This window comes from Nicotiana tomentosiformis, chromosome 7, assembly GCF_000390325.3.
Source record: "Nicotiana tomentosiformis chromosome 7, ASM39032v3, whole genome shotgun sequence".
In the NCBI taxonomy this organism is placed as follows: Eukaryota; Viridiplantae; Streptophyta; class Magnoliopsida; order Solanales; family Solanaceae; genus Nicotiana; species Nicotiana tomentosiformis.
In genome coordinates this window covers 127,945,640-127,964,396 of record NC_090818.1, presented here as the reverse complement: position 1 = coordinate 127,964,396, position 18,757 = coordinate 127,945,640, and positions in this window count along the sequence as shown.

The window sequence follows — 18,757 nt, the reverse complement described above, 5'->3', positions numbered from 1 at the left end:
TAGTCTCCACACCAATCAAACCTATCAAATTATTGGTCAACAATTCAATTGAAGCTTTAGAAATTATTCAAAATTCAAAAGAGACTTAATTTAAGCCATTTTCGAAAAAGTTAACCAAAGGTCAACATGGGTCCCACTTTGCTGAACCCGACGAAAAATCACGGAATCCGGACACCCGTTCCGATACGAGTTCAACCATACGAAAATTATCGAATTCCAAAATCGGATTGTCTTTCAAATCCTAAATTTTTGTTTTTGAAAAGTTTCACAAAAACTCCAATTTCTTCCATCTAAATCCAAAATAAATGATGAATATAGACATGAATTTATGAAATATAATCACTTTCGGATATACAACACTTATCCAAGTCGAAGTCGTAAAAATCCCTTTGAAATAGCCCAAATCCGAGACTTAAAACTAAAAAATGAGTAAAAATGGCGACTTCCGAATTTATGGACTCTGCGGATACAAGTTCCGCATTTGTGGACTCGCACTTGCGAGACAAAGCTCGCATTTGCGATGCCAGGCTGCCAGGTGAAGTTCCGCATCTGCGGACATTCCTGTCGCATTTGCGACTGCGCAGAAGTGCTGATGGAGCCGCAGAAGCGAGAGGTTCCGCATTGCGGTCCTCCGTTCGCAGAAGCGGTCATGCACCTGCGCGATTCATCTCCGCAGAAGCGAAGCCCAAGGCCAAAGTCACAGAAGCGTCCAGCTTCCCACAGAACCGGCTGCGCCACTGCGGTCACCATTTCTCATGTGCGATTAAACCAGGTTCTGCCAAAAACCACTTACTTTCAACATACTCTAAACGATCCGAATTTTGTCCGAAACTCACCCGAGCCTCTCGGGACCTCGTCCGAATATTTCAACAAGTCTCATAACATAATACAGACCTACTAGAGGTCTCAAATCATGTCAAATAACGTCAAAATTACAATTGACACCTTGATTCAGACTTATGTGTTTCAAACTTTTCACTTTACAAAACTTGTGCCGAAACGTATTAAATTTTTCTGGAATGATTTCAAATTTGGTGTATAAGTCATAAATGAAGTAACGGAGCTATTCCAACTCTCGAAATCTCAATCCGAGTCCGATATCGATAAAGTCAAATTCGCGGTCAAACTTTGGAATCATTAAGCTTTCAAACTTTAGATTTTCAATAAATGGCGATAACTCAAGCTAGGGACCTCCAAATTAAATTTCGGGCATACACCCAAGACCCAAATCACGATACAGACCTATCGGAACTGTCAAAATACTGATCCGGGTCCGTTTGCTCAAAACGTTGACCGAAGTCAACTCAAATGAGTTTTGAAGCTCTATTTCACATTTTAATCAATATTTCACATAAAAACGTTTCCGAAAAAATTTACGGATTGTGCACGTAAGTCGAGGAATGCTGAAAGGTATTGTTTGAGGTCTCAGAATACATAAATGAATGTTTAAAATTAAAAATGACATATTAGGTCATGATATTTTCCACCTCTAAAATAAACGTTCGTCCTCGAACGGAATTAGAAAATTACCCGAGCTGGTTAAAAGGTGTGGATATCTATTCCACATGTATGACTCGGACTCCCAGGTAGATGCCTCAATCTACTGACCTCTCTATTGCACCCAAATTGAAGGATAACTTTTTGATCTCAAATGCCGGACCTGTCGGGCTAGAATAGATATCTGCTCCTCTTCATAAGTCAAATCTTTGTCCAATTGGACTGAGCTGAAATCTAAAACATGGGACGGATCACCATGGTATTTCCGGAGCATAGACACATAGAATACCGGATGAACTGCTGATAAACTAGGTGGTAGTGCAAGCATGTAGGCTACTTCACCTACCCTTTCAAGAATTTCAAAGGGTCTGATATACCTAGGGCTCAACTTGCCCTTCTTTCTGAATCTCATTACACCTTTCATAAGTGAAACCTGGAGCAACACTATTTCTCATGCCATGAATGCAACGTCATGAACTTTATGGTCGACATAACTCTTTTGCCTAGACTGAGCTGTACGAAGTTGTCACGACCCAAAATTTTACCACAGGTATTGTGATAGCACCTAGTCTCTAAGACTAGGTAAGCCGATTACAATTACCTTTTGAAGCCATTTTGTTTTTGAATTGAATAAGTAATCAAAACTAACAGCGGAACAAATATGATATACAACCTCCCAAGACTGGTAGTACTGAGTCACGAACTCTAACTGAATACATGGAATGATCACGAAGACCGAATATACAATACTGTTTGATTACAAATTAACAGTACAATGAAATGAAAAGACTCCAAGGGACTGCGACGACCAAGCAGCTCTACCTTGAATCTTTACGATCGCGTTTTAACTCTGCTCAAGTCCGATATCTCCAATACCTAGCTCTGCACAAAAATATGTAGAAGTGTAGAGTGAGCACACCACAGCAGTGCCCAGTAAGTATCAAGACTAACCTCAATGGAGTAGAGACGAGGTACAGTCAAGACACTCACTAGTCTAATACCCTGTGTAATATAGCAGTATACAATAGTACTGGAAAATAACTAGCAATTATAACAACAACTCAACCAGTGATATAACAACAAGGCAACAAGAGCATCAGAATTATTGCTCAGGCGAATAAGGAACACAAGTACAATCAATAAGTCAAGTCCTTCAAATATTAATCCTTCACATATTATTCTTTAAGATAAATATCTTTCGAATATACTTCTTTCAAATAAATATATTTTCAAGTAAAAGTCACCATGTGACAATTCATTTCAAATCATAAAAATTACGGGTCTCAACCCACTTTCATATTTTCCATGGCACCTCGTGCCCATATCTCTATCACCATCACACGGACAACTCACGTGTCAATAATAAAATTATCATATTTTTTTCCGGCACCTCATGCCGAGAGTCCTTCAGTAGGCACTCCCAAAATACTCCCTAGAACAGCCTCGTCCATCACAAAATCTACTCCATTGACCGCCAAGCAAATGTTATCATCTTCCGCTGTAAATATATCTGCGTAGAAACTACAAAACTCCCCGTCATAAACCTTGGGACTATTGGTAAACAAATGAGCCCTCTTCTGAAATTCGCAGATGTCAAACATCTGTCTCATGCCTGACATTTCAAGAATGTCAGCGTCAAATGTTATTTTCATAATTGTACGGACAACTCACATACCAAAATATCAATATATATAAGATTGGCAAGATCAATTTATTTTCAATAAATTAAGGTTAAAATATTTAAATCAAGTAAGAAATCAACAAAAGGATAAGTTTATTTTAGAATTAGTTTGAGAGAGGAAAAATGACATTTCCTTTAAAATAAAGCATCAGATAAACTACTGATTTGGATATAAAATTTATTAAATTAAACATACTGAAATTTTCTTTTATTTAAAACAACTCAATCATCAAAGAGAAGTACAACCCAAAAATACAAATCCTCAAAGTCTCGTACGAAAATGTCAAGGTCAACATAATACATCAAGAAATACAAAACACTTAATATTAAGTCAAATAATACATCACGAAAAATACAAGAATTTACAAATTACGGAAAAATAAAATAACCAAAGGCAAGTGCAAACATAGTCCCGAAGTAAAGGCTCAACAGGGGATCTCCCGAGGTACCGCATCGTACTCCCAAAATAAATATGCAACAGCAATAATGTCCTCAGGACATCACAAATCAATCCCCGACATAGTCCCCCTTGTCTCGTCACATGTGCAATAGTAAAGTAAATGCCCACCTTGTCTCGCCACACGTGCATAATAATGTTCCCACCTTGTCTCGTCACATGTACAAACTCTCCCCCCCCCCCACACACACACACACACACACACACATATATATATATATATATATATATATATATATATATATATTAAAATAAATAGCCCGCCTTGTCACGCCACATGTGCATAAATCAATAGTAATAATAGCACGACAGAAACATCATGCAAACACCCGAACATAACTCCCACAATATAATATGCCAATATCACATCTCATAAACTGCACCTCAAGTGTTCAGATATTACAACATAGCATAGATTGCACATCAAATGCTCAATTATTATAACTTATCACAGATTGCACATCAAGTGCTCAAATATTACAAATTATCATAGATTGCACATCAAGTGCTCAAATATTATAACTTATCACAGATTGCACATCAAGTTCTCAAATATTACAACTTATCACAGATTGCACATCAAGTGCTCAAATATTACAACTTGCCACAAAAATCAACAATACCTTATTTTTCACAATAAGGAGCCCATGGCTCGACCATAATGTGCATAAAGAATCTTAACAAAATATCCGGAAGTGAACAACTCAACAAAATAATATATCACATAAAAATCAAGGTGGCAATCACACCAAATCATCATGTAAAAACAATTTCAACAAACAAGGATCTAGGCATGACAAATAGAGGATTTAATGAGTGCCAAAATTTTCTAATTTAATACATAAGGACGTCTAAGGATTTTTAATCAATGAAATTTGCACATATAAACCAAGTACGTACTCGTCACCTCGCGTACATGGTTTTCAATTACATAAATTGCACATATGACTCAATGCCTAAGGGGTAATTCTCCCACTCGAGGTTAAGCAAGACATTTACCTCTTTGAAGTTATGCCGATATTCTAAAATCGCCTTCTTGCTTGAATTGACCTCCGGACCACACAAATCTATCCAAATTAATTGTATAACTCCATTAAAATTCGTCGAAAATAATTCCGGATAATAATATGTCGACTTAAAAATTTATTCCAAAAAGTCAACAAAAGTCAACGCGGGACCCGCCCCTCGGAACCCAACATAATTTTCATGAAATCCGAACACTCATTCCGATACGAGTTCAACCATACCAATTCTATCAAATTCCGATAACAACTCGACCTCCAAATCTTAAATTTTTGTTTTTGGAAGATTTTGCAAAAATCTTGATTTCTTCCATTTAAATCCGAAATAAATGATGAATATAACCATATAATCATGCAGTATAATTACTTTAGGATATAGAACACTTACCCCCAATCCATATGGTGAAAATCGCCTCAAAAATCGCTTCAATCCGAGCTCCATAGCTCCAAATATGTCAAAAATGGCTGAAACCTCGAAATATAGCTACTGTCCAGGTATTTACTTTTCGCGATCGCGAAGCACAAAAACTTTCAGCCCCAAAATTGCTCTTCGCGATCGCGAAGAACAAACTCCCCCAACTCTTCCAAACAGCCTCTAGTATAATGGTCATAACCTTTTGTACAAAGCTCTAAATTGCAAATGGTTTAACTTTAAGAAAACTAGACACCAAGGTCTATAACTTTCATTTGTTGCTCATCTCCCAATTCCTTATATATTTCTAGATATAAGCTTCCAAAGTTAGCCATGTGCAACAGAGATTTCCAAACTATTCCCAGATAGCCTATAGTTTATCCACCATAACTTTTTGTACACAACTCGAAATGACAAATAGTTTACTTTTCTGAAAACTAGACATCAAGGGCTACAACTTTCGTTTTTGGATTATCTCCAAATTCCGTATAGATTGCGAGATATAAGCTTCCAAAATCGGGTTAGTGCAACAGAAAATTTCCTCTACGCGATCGCGAAAGGCCTTCCGCGATCGCGATTCATTAGCCATTTCCCTCCATTTTGTGCTTCGCGATCGCAGCCAATTCCACGCGATCGCATAGCACACTGCTGTAGCCAAAAACCAAGAGCTATAAATGGACTAGAAATGTTCCGAAACCACCCCGAAACTCACCCGAGCCCCTCGGGACCCCGTCCAATCACATCATCCAGTCCCATAACATAACACGGACCTGCTCGAGGTCTCAAATCACATCAAACAACATCAAAACGACGAATCACACCTCAAATCAAAATCTATGAACTTTGAACTTTCAAATGTTATATCTTGTGCCGAAACACATCAAATCAATCCGGAATGACTTCAAATTTTGCACACAAGTCATAATTGACATAACGAAGCTATTCAAATTTCCAGAATCGGATTCCGACCCTGATATCAAAAAGTCAACCCCCCGGTCAAACTTTCCAAAAATTTGACTTTTGCCATTTCAAGCTTAATTCCACTTCGGACCTCCAACTAATTTTTCGGACACCCTCCTAAGTCCAAAATCACCCAACAGAGCTAATGGAACCGACAGAACTCCATTTCGGAGTCGTCTTCACACATTTCCGACTATGGTCAAAATCCTAAGACTTAAGCTTATATTTTTGGGACCGAGTATACCAAATCACTCCGAATCATCTGGTAACTGAATTCAACCACGCACGCAAAGTCAATACACATAATACGAAGCTGCTCAAGACCTTAAGTCGTTGAACGGTGCGTTAATTCTTAAAACGACAAGTCGGGTCGTTACATTCTCCACCTCTTAAACAAATGTTCATCCTCGAACGTGCTAAGAATCTTTCTGAGGACTTTAAATTACTGAGTGTATTCTTACACACATACTTGTGGGTGATTCTACGTTCCCGCAATTTAACACGGGTCCGACAACACCATCTCAATTGAGATTATTACTTTTCTCCATTCTTATAAGCTTTAAAGCAAAAATCCCTAACTCTCTAATCATTTCCAAAATGCATGATTTTTACTTCGACGCACGATATTAATCTCAACTGGCTATAGCAACTCATGCCTACGCACACATCAACTTTCTTGATAGTGTTGAAGTACTCCGGGGTGTTACATTCTCCCTCGCTTAAGATCATTCGCCCTTGAATGAGAAATAGAGCCCGCCCTCAAACACATAACATAACTTTTCTCTTCTTTCGCACATAACAATCTCCCAAATTTCTTTTTTTCTAACTCCCTAATTTGTTTTTATTTTATTTTTCTCCAGAAATTTTGGCAGAGTCTCCCATGTAAATGGGCCTATCCACCTGCCAGAGTAACATCAAACAACTCCTAGCAACACATCCACAACCCAACAAAACACCACAAGGTATATATCAATAACACTAATCTTAGCATTACAAGCATTGCATTATTATAATGATATCAGGACAAGAAGTACATCATACGTATGCCCATCATCACATCTCTGGTCTTAATAATTGTTCATAATCGATTACAACATCGCCAATTAACCTCATATTAACCAAAACCTCGTTTTGAAGTTTCACAACACTGCCAACAGAATGTGAGGCATGAGTACTTCATAATTATTTACTCGAATTAACGAGTCACATTTAATGCCACCTGGGCACTCACCTCGTAGGCTAAAACCTAATAATTACGGCACAATTATGACACAGAAACACATAAAAGAATTATCACATAAGCCTATCTGGCATGACTCCCTATTAATACTATAGTACAATTTAAACTTCACAAAAGGGAGAATTTGAACTCATAAATATTTTACCACAAGGACCTCGTCCTTATATACTCCTACCGTGGCTTGTAGCCCGGTTTAAATATTTTACATCATATAAAAATGCGAGGATCTCGTCCTCAAATCCGTATCACAAGTATTTTGCACATTGTGCCAACTGAAATTTTCAATTTCCTTTCTTTATTCTTTTCAATAAATTTCTTAAACAGTTTTCACAACACATAATGAACCCTCCTACCGGTAGGGCATATAATTTATAAAAATAAATTGGAATTAATTATTCCGAAACTCATTAAACCCATTGTGATGAATAATAAAAATTACTTTTGGACTTATAGCCCTCAATGGTGCACAAAAATAAAAATGACGGACACGGGCTCACATCCTCAGTTCTCCCAATAGGGATAAACATATAAGTGGGTCACAAAATTACAAAACTCACCCATAAGCGGAGCATAATAGGAGGACTCGCCTCAATATTCATAATTGAATCAAAACAAGAATAGTGCTCCTTTTATTATAAATTAAATCATGCATGTACGACACCATCTGATGTATTGGCCTCAACCAAGTCAAAACAATTATATCAACGGGTCGGGCCTTCCCCTCTTGGGCGCCCTCTACCTGCCTGTCCTCCACCCCTAACTGGATGTACACGTAGAGTATTAATTGGAATAAAGCTTGTAACCTAAATATTCTGATGAAATCCATCTCTCCCAAGTTTGGGACATTCTCTCATGAATTGCCTAGTACAATCACACTGATAACAACCCCTCTGCGGGTTCGGCTGCTCATACTGAGTCTTTGACAGATAACTGGAATAACCATTATAGGAACCCAGTGCCGGTGGTGTATTGTAAGAACTTACTGTAGCACCCCGAATATTATGAAATTGTTTTTTTTTACACCGCTGGTACTAATATGTAGAATTATTAAGGACGCGGGAATACCGCAAGCCCCAGTATCATCCCATACAAATCTTACCTCTTAATCATATACAAGTTTCGGAGTACCTTTCAATACCACATAAATACATCTCAGGTCCAAACAGATATAGCACATGACCCCGCAATCTGATCGTTGATAGTGGACATCCCCTCACTTGGCGAAGCCATAGGACACATTCTGATGATCCATAATACTAACCTTCATCGCTCATACGACACCGGTCATAAGACACCTCAAGCCATTTATTTGGCGCATGTCATCCTCGTGACAGTTAAACTCGCTTCCTCCAGTGTCTTGGCTACTAGTATGTACCCTTCGCTAAATAGAAATCTCATACGAATCACATAGTGTCTAATACAACCAACTATCTTCAGATCTACATCCATGTCGTGACCCTACCACGATTGTGATGGTTAGGCATCTAATTAAACCTTCTTAAGATCGTACTTATCAACCAGGTATCAGAACCTGTTGCACCTCAATGTACACAACCGAATGATCGCTCAATACTTCCGCATCCTCGATCTGGATGACACGTTGTAATAATGGTTGAGCAACCCTGGCTCCCTTATAACCCCTCTATTGTATCACGAACTGTTGGCGTATAGTTGATACCGAGTGCGTAATTTCATATACGAGTGGATGCAAAAGGACATAAGATATATGCTTCAAGATGAATAAATGTTGCACGATAAAAAATGAAAGAAATGAAATTTTCTAATAGTTCTGTAGCCTCTTGAAGATAAGTACAGACGTCTCCGTACCGATCCGCAAGACTCTACTAGACTCATTCGTGACTTGTAGAACCTATGAACCTGGCTCTGATACCAACTTGTCACGACCCAAAATCCCACCACAGGCGTCGTGATGGCACCTAGTCTCTAAGACTAGGTAAGCCGATTACAATTACCTTTTGAAGCCATTTGTTTTTTTTTAATTGAATAAGTAATCAAAACTAACAGCGAAAAAAATATGATATACAACCTCAAAAGTCTGGTAGTACTGAGTCATGAACTCTAACTGAATACATGGAATGATTACGAAGACCGAATATACAATACTGTTTGATTACAAATTAACAGTACAATGAAATGAAATGACTCCAAGGGACTGCGACGGCCAAGCAGCTCTACCTTGAATCTTTACGATCGCGCTTTAAATCTGCTCAAGTCTGATATCTCCAATACCTGGCTCTACACAAAAATATGCAGAAGTGTAGAGTGAGCACACCACAGCGGTGCCAAGTAAGTATAAAGACTAACCTCAATGGAGTAGAGACGAGGTACAATCAAGACACTCATTAGTCTAATATCCTGTGCAATACAGCAGTATACAATAGTATTGGAAAATAACTAGCAATGATAACAACAACTCAACCTGTGATATAACAACAAGGCAACAAGAGCATCAGAATTATTGCTCAGGCGAATAAGGAACACAAGTACAATCAATAAGTCAAGTCCTTCAAATATAAATCCTTCACATATTATTCTTTAAGATAAATATCTTTCGAATATACTTCTTTCAAATAAATATATTTTCAAGTAAAAGTCACCATGTGACAACTCATTTCAAATCAAAAAAATTAGGGGTCTCAGCCCACTTTCATATTTTCCACGGTACCTCGTGCCCATATATCTATTACTATCACACGGACAACTCACGTGTCAATACAAAAATCATCATATTTTTTTCCAGCACCTCATGCCCATATTATTTTTATAATTGTACGGACAACTCACGTTCCAAAATATCAATGTATATAAGATCGGCAAGATCAATTTATTTTCAATAAAGTAAGGTTAAATTATTTAATTCAAGTAAGAAATCAACAAAAGGATAAGTTTATTTTAGAATAAGTTTGAGAGAGGAAAAATGACATTTTCTTTAAAATAAAGCATTAGATAAACTACTGATTTGGATATAAAATTTATTAAATTAAACATACTGGAAATTTTCTTTTATTTAAAATAACTCAATCATCAAAGACAAGTACAACCCAAAAATATAAATCATCAAAGTCTCGTACAAAAATGTCAAAGTCAACACAATACATCAAGAAATACAAAACACTTAATATTAAGTCAAATAATACATCACGAAAAATACAAGAATTTACAAATTACGAAAAAACAAAATAACCAAAGGCAAGTGCAAACATAGTCCTGAAGTAAAGGCTCAACAGGGGATATCCCTAGGTACCGCCTCGTAGTCCCAAAATAAATATGCAACAACAATAATGCCCCCAGGTCATCACAAATCAATCCCCGACATAGCCCTCCTTGTCTCACCACGTGTGCAATAGTAAAGTAAATGCCTGCCTTGTCTTGCCACACATGCATAATAATGTTCCCACCTTGTCTCGACACATGCGCTAACCCCCCCCCCCCCCCCCCACACACACACACATATATATATATATATATATCCCGCCTTGTCACGCCACATGTGCATAAATCAATAGTAATAATAGCATGGCAGAAACCTCGTGCAAACACCCGAACATAACTCCCACAATATAATGTGCCAATATCACATCTCATAAACTACACCTCAAGTGTTCAAATATTACAACATAACATAGATTGCACATCAAATGCTCAATTATTACAACTTATCACATATTGCACATCAAGTGCTCAAATATTACAAATTATCACAGATTGCACATCAAGTGCTCAAATATTATAACTTATCACAGATTGCACATCAAGTGCTCAAATATTATAACTTGCCACAAAAGTTAACAATACATTATTTTTTACAATAAGGAGCCCATGGCTCAACCATAATGTGCACAAAGAATCTTAACTAAATATCCGGAAGTGAACAACTCAACAAAATAATATTTCACATAAAAATCAAGGTGGCAATCACACCAAATCATCATGTAAAAATAATTTCAACAAACAAGGATCTAAGCATGACAAATAGAGGATTTAATGAGTGCAAAAAATTTCCAATTTAATACATAAGGGCGTCTAAGGATTTTTAATCAATGAAATTTGCACATATAAACCAAGTACGTACTCGTCACCTCGCGTACATGGTTTTCAATTACACAAATTGCACATATGACTCAATGCCTAAGGGGTAATTCTCCCACTCGAGGTTAAGCAAGACACTTACCTCTTTGAGGTTATGCCGATATTCTAAAATCACCTACTTGCTTGAATTGACCTCCGGACCGCAAGAATCTATCCAAATTAATTGTATAACTCCATTAAAATTTGTCGGAAACAATTCCGGATAATAATATGTCGATTTAAAAATTTATTTCAAAAAGTCAACAAAAGTCAACACGGGACCCGCTCCTCGGAACCCGAAATAGTTTTCATGAAATCCGAATACCCATTCCGATACGAGTTCATCCATACTAATTTTTATCAAATTCCGATAACAACTCGACCTCCAAATCTTAAATTTTTGTTTTTGGAAGATTTTACAAAAATCTTGATTTCTTCCATTTAAATCAGAAATAAATGATAAATATAGCCATATAATCATGAAGTATAATCACTTTAGGATATAGAACACTTACCCCAATCCATATGGTGAAAATCATCTCAAAAATCGCTTCAATCCGAGCTCCATAGCTCCAAATATGTCAAAAATGGCTGAAATCTCGAAATATAGCTACTGCCCAGGTATTTACTCTTCGCGATCACAGAAATGCTTCACGATCACGAAGCACAAAAATTTTCAGCTCCAAAATTGCTCTTCGCGATCGCGGAAAACCAATCGCTATTGCGAAGAACAAACTCCCCCAACTCTTCCAGACAACCTCTAGTATAATGGTCATAACCTTTTGTACAAAATTCTAAATTGAAAATGGTTTAACTTTATGAAAACTAGACACCAAGGGATATAACTTACATTTGTTGCTCATCTCCCAATTAGTTATATATTTCTAGATATAAGCTTCCAAAGTCAGCCCTATGCAACAGAGATTTCAAAACTCTTCCCAGATAGCCTATAGTGTATCTACCATAACTTTTTGCACACAACTATAAATGACAAATGGTTTACTTTTATGAAAACTAGACATCAAGGGCTACAACTTTAATTTTTGGATCATCTCCAAATTCCTTATAGATTGCGAGATATAAGCCTCCAAAGTCGGGTCAGTGCAGCAGAAAATTTCCTCTACGCGATCGCGAAAGGCCTTCCGCGATCGCGATTCACTGGCCATTTTCCCCCATTTTGTGCTTCGCGATCGCAGCCAATTCCATGCGATCGCATAGCACACTGCTATAGCCAAAAACCAACAGCTATAAATAGCCTAGAAATGGTCCAAAACCACCCCAAAACTCACCCAAACCCCTCGGGACCCCGTCCAATCACATCATCCAGTCCCATAACATAATACGGACCTGCTCGAGGCCTCAAATCACATCGAATAACATCAAAACGACGAATCACACCTCAAATCAATATCTATGAACTTTGAACTTTCAAATGCTAGATCTTGTGCTGAAATACATCAAATCAATCCGGAATGACTTCAAATTTTGCACACAAGTCATAATGACATAACGAAGCTATTCAAATTTTCAGAATCGGATTCCGACCCCGATATCAAAAAGTCAACCCCCAGTCAAACTTTTCAAAAATTTGACTTTTGCCATTTCAAGCTTAATTCCACTACGGACATCCAAATAATTTTCCGGACATGCTCCTAAGTCCAAAATCACCCAACAGAGCTAACGGAACTGACAGAACTCCATTTCGGAGTCGTCTTCACACATTTCCGACTATGGGCAAAATCCTAAGACTTAAGCTTCCGTTTTTGGGACCGAGTATCCCAAATCAACCCGAATCATCTGGTAACTGAATTCAACCACGCACACAAGTCAATACACATAATACGAAGCTGCTCAAGACCTTAAATCGTTGAACGGTGCGTTAATTCTTAAATGACAAGTCGGGTCGTTACAGAAGTTGATCCTGAATAATTTTGACCTTATCCAAGGCATCCTGTACCAAATCGGTACCCAACAACCGAGTCTCTCCCGGTTCAGACCAGCCAACTGGCGAACGACATCGCCTCTTGTATAATGCTTCATACAGAGCTAACTGGTAGCTGTTATTATAGGCAAACTCTGCTAGTGGCAAGAACTGATCCCAAGAACCTCCAAAGTCTACAACACAAGCGTGAAGCATATCCTCCAATATTTGAATAGTGCGCTCTGATTATTCGTCTGTCTGTGGATAAAATGTTGTACTCAACTCAACTTGCGTGCCTAACTCACACTGTATAACCCTCCAAAAGTGCGAGGTGAACTGCGTACCTCGATCTGAAATAATAGACACGGGCACACCGTAAAGGCGGACAATCTCGCCGATGTAAATCTCCGCTAAACGCTCTGAAGAATAGGTAACTGCTACTAAAATGAAATGTGCTGAGTTGGTAAACCTTTCCACAATGACCCACACTGCGTCGAACTTTCTCTGAGTCCGTGGAAGCCCAACAACAAAATCCATAGTGATACACTCCCATTTCCACTCAGGAATTTCTATCTTATGAAGCAAACCACCAGGTCTCTGATGCTCGTACTTGACTTACTGACAATTTAAACATCGAGCTACATATGCAACTATATCCTTCTTCATTCTCCTCCACCAATAATGTTGCCGCAAATTTTGATACATTTTGGCGGCGCCCGGATGAATAGAGTACCGGGAACTGTGGGCCTCTTCAAGAATTAATTCACGAAGCCCATCCACATTAGGCACACAAATACGACCCTGCATCCGCAGAACTCCATCTTCCCACACGGTAACCTGCTCGGCACCACCGTGCCGCACTATGTCCTTAAGGACAAGCAAATGAAGATCATGCCAAATGACATCACTAGGAATTCGTAATGCCCATACCGAGTCCAAAAAGCTGTTTTAGGGACATCAGATGCCCTAATCCTCAACTGATAGTAACCAGACCTCAAATCGATCTTTGAAAATACATTGGCACCCTGAAGCTAATCGAATAAGTCATCACTTCTTGGCAACAAATACTTGTTCTTGATAGTAACCTTGTTCAACTGTCGATAATCTCTACACATCCGCATTGAATCATTTTCTTCTTTACAAATAACACTGGTGCACCCCAGGGCGAGATGCTAGGTCTAATGAATCCCTGGTCAAGCAAATCTTGTAACTGCTCCTTCAATTCCTTTAGCTCCGGCGGGGCCATATGGTATGATGGAATAGAAATGGGCTGGGTTCCCGGAGCCAAATCAATACAAAAGTCAATATCTCTATCGGGTGGCATCCCCGACAAATCCGCAGGAAATACATCTGGAAACTCACGGACAACTGAGACTGAATCCATAGAAAGAACTTTCGCACTGGGATCGCGAATAAAATTCAAATAAGCTAAACATCCCTTCTCGACCATACACCAAGCTTTCACATAAGAGATAACCTTGGTGGTAGAATTGCCAGGAGTCCCTTTCCACTCTATTAGAGGTAATCCCGGCATGGCTAAGGTCACCGTTTTGGCGTGGCAATCTAATATAGCATGATAGGGTGAAAGCCAATCCATACCCAAGATGACATCAAAATCTATCATATCAAGAAGTAGAAGATCTATGCTAGTCTCAAGACTCCCAATAGTAACCACACACGAATGATAGACATGATCTACCATAACAGAATCTTCAACCGGTGTGGACACACACACAGAAGCACTCAGAGAATCACGAGGCACAACCAAATATGAAGCAAAGTAGGAGGACATATAGGAATAAGTAGATCCTGGATCAAATAGGGCTGAAACATCTCTATGGAAAACTGGAACAATACCTATGATCATGACATTGGATGACTCGGCCTCAGTCCTAGCTGGAAAAGCATAAAATCGGGGTTGGTCCCCATTACTCAGAGTTGTATCTCTTTGATGGCCCCTAACTGGATGGCCTCCACCTCTAACAACCTGACCTTCACCTCTAAATATCTGACCCCTGCCCCTAGTTGGCCGGGCGGGCGGTGGAGCAATCGGTGCCGGTATGATGGCACGAGAATCCTGTTGAGATCTGTTGCTCGACAACCTAGGGAAATAATTCATGATGTGACCAATGTTCCCACACTCATAACATCCATCATACTGTTGTGGCTACTAAAGATGAAGCAAACCCGAACGGTCCAGATAACACTGTAGTGACTCTGGAGAGGTGGTGCACTGATAGAAGCTGGATGCGCACTAAATGCTGGCTGCCCAGAGTAAGGCATAATAGGACCATGACTCCCTGAAGCACCGTGAGATGCCTAAAGTGCTGAATAAAATGGCTTGGGAGGATGAACCCTACCATAAGTACCCCTGCTTCCAGATGAAGTGCCTCTGAAATTACCGGAATGAAGGGGGCTCTTATTTGACACTGGCCCTCTTTCCTGAGCACGAACTAACTTGATCCGCCTAGCAATATTCACAGTTGTATGGAAGGAAATATCACTCCCTATCTCCTTGGCCATCTGAAGCCTGATAGTATAAGTGAGTCCATCAATGAATCTCCTCACTCTCTTTTTAGTAGGAAGCAAGACGATGGCATGACGTGCTAAGTCCACAAATCGAGTCTCATACTGGGTAACAGTCATACTACCCTGCCGGAGACACTCAAACTGCTTTCGGTATTCCTCTCTCAGTGTAATAGGAACAAACTTCTCCAAAAATAGTTGTGAGAACTGCTCCCAGGTAAGTACAGGCGAATCAACTAGTCTAGTAAATACATAATCTCTCCACCACCTCTTGGCGGAACCAGTCATCTGAAACACGGTAAAATCAACCCCGTTGCTTTCAACTATTCCCATGTTCCGCAGCACCTCATGGCAGTGGTCAAGATAATCCTGTGGGTCCTCAGTAGGTGTACCACTGAAGTGAACTGGAAAGAGCTTAGTAAACTTGTCTAATCTCATTAGGGACCCAAAAGGCATGGCGGGCCTATCAGCGGCCTATGACGTAACAACTGGCTGAACTATTCCAACTGGCAGGACTGCTGGAGCATGGTACTGGGGAGCCATCTGCTCTGGAGCGGGAGTAGTGGGAGTTTGTGCTCCTCCCCTAGCCTGTGAGACGGCTAGAGCCACTGGAAATGTACCATTCTAGGCCACACCCTCCATTAGGCTCACCAAACGGACTAGAGCATCATGAAGTACTGGAGTAGCTATGAATTCTTCCGGGACCTGGACTGGTCCAACAGGTACTGTCTGAGTTGGAACCTCTACTTCCAAATCCACCTGAGGCTACACAACAGGTGTTGCTGCTCGAGCTCGAGGCTGGGCTCTGCTTCTACCTCGGCCTCTACCCTTGTACATAGTTGCCATCGGGGGCTTTGGTCCCTGTCCTTCGGTAGATGTATTACGTGTTCTCGCCATCTGCGAGAGAATAAGAATAGAATAGTTCAATCATCGATGATAGAATAAAATCGCACGATAGAATAAGAAAGAAGTGATATTGCTCCTAAACTCCATAGCCTCTGCAAGATAAGTACAGACGTCTCTGTACCGATCCTTCAGACTCTACTAAGTTTGCCCGTGACTCGTGAGACCTAAGTAACCTAGTGCTTTGATACCAACTTGTCACGACCCGAAATTCCCACCTTCGGGACCGTGATGGCACCTAACATTTCATTTGCTAGGCAAGCCAACGTTAGAATAATTTAAACCATTTTTAACAATTCATTTTAATTAAATAATAAAGAAACTAACAACCGAAATAATATCTGAATTTAAATGTGCAAACCAAAAATAATACGATGTCTAAATACCATCCCAGAACAGAAGTCACAAGTACATGAGCTTCTAGAATAATACACATAAGGGTCTAAATAAAATAAAGTTGTCTGAAAGAAAGCACACAGCTAAGATAAAGTAGAAGGGGACTTCAGAGCCGCGAACGTTGTACAGCTATAACTCAAGTCTCCTATAATAGCTGAATCCGAGCAAATCTACAGCACGATGTTGGGACCAACTCCGGTATCTGCACAAGAAGTGGAGAGTGTAGTATGAGTACAACCGACCCCATGTACTTTGCAAGTGTCGAGCCTACGACGAAGTAGTGACGAGGCTAAGGCATGTTGCTTACAATAACAATAATAATAATAATAATAATAATAATAATAATAATAATAATAATAATAATAATAATAATAATAATAATAATAATAATAATAATAATAATAATAATAATAATAATAATAATAATAATAATAATAATAATAATAATAATAATAATAATAATAATAATAATAATAATAATAATAATAATAATAATAATAATAATAATAATAATAATAATAATAATAATAATAATAATAATAATAATAATAATAATAATAATAATAATAATAATAATAATAATAATAATAATAATAATAATAATAATAATAATAATAATAATAATAATAATAATAATAATAATAATAATAATAATAATAATAATAACAGGAATAGAAGTGAGACCGGTAAATCATATCAATAATTGAAGTCAATTCAACAGTCATAAACCTTCAATTAATTTCCGTTGCGGCGTGCAATCCGATCCAACAATATAATCTTTCAATTAAATTCTGTTGCAGCGTGAAACCCGCTCCAACAATATAAACTTTCAATAATTTTGTTGCGGCGTGCAACCCGTTCCAACAATATAGACTTTAAAATAAATCTGTTGCGACTTGCAACCCGTTCCAACAATATAATTTAACAATTCTTAAATGTAAAAAAAATATTCCAATAAATATCATATTAAATAAAAACTTATTAGGCAACAAGGCATACAATGATTATGATTTATTTGGGAAATAAGTAATGACAAGTAGCAATTAATATTTAATGTGCTAAATGTCAAGTAGCAATTAAGACACATAATTCAAATAAGCATGTAGCAATTATAGCATGAATTCAAGACATAATATTGGACAAGGAATATGAGAGAAATAATTAATATAATAATTAATTCATGATTTAAAATAATTTATGATTTTTAGATAAATATGCAAACAATCAATTTTACGACATATAGGCACTCGTCGCCTCGCCTATACGTCATTACACATGAAATTCACTTAACAAATAATTCAAGGGTTTTATTCCCTCAAGTCAAGGTTAACCACGACACTTACCTTATTTTGCAATTTCAAGTGATCCCTCGACCACAGATTTTCCTTTCGAATTAGTCTCCAAACCAATCAAACCTATCAAATTATTGGCCAACCATTCAATTGAAGATTTAGAAATTATTCAAAATTCGAAAAAGACTTAATTTAAGTCATTTTTGGAAAAGTCAACGAAAATTCAACGTGGTGCCCACTTTTCGTAACCCGATGAAAAATTACGGGATCCGGACACCCGTTCCGATACGAGTTCAACCATATCAAAATTATCGAATTCCGACATCGGATTGTCTTTCAAATCCTAAATTTTTGTTTTTGG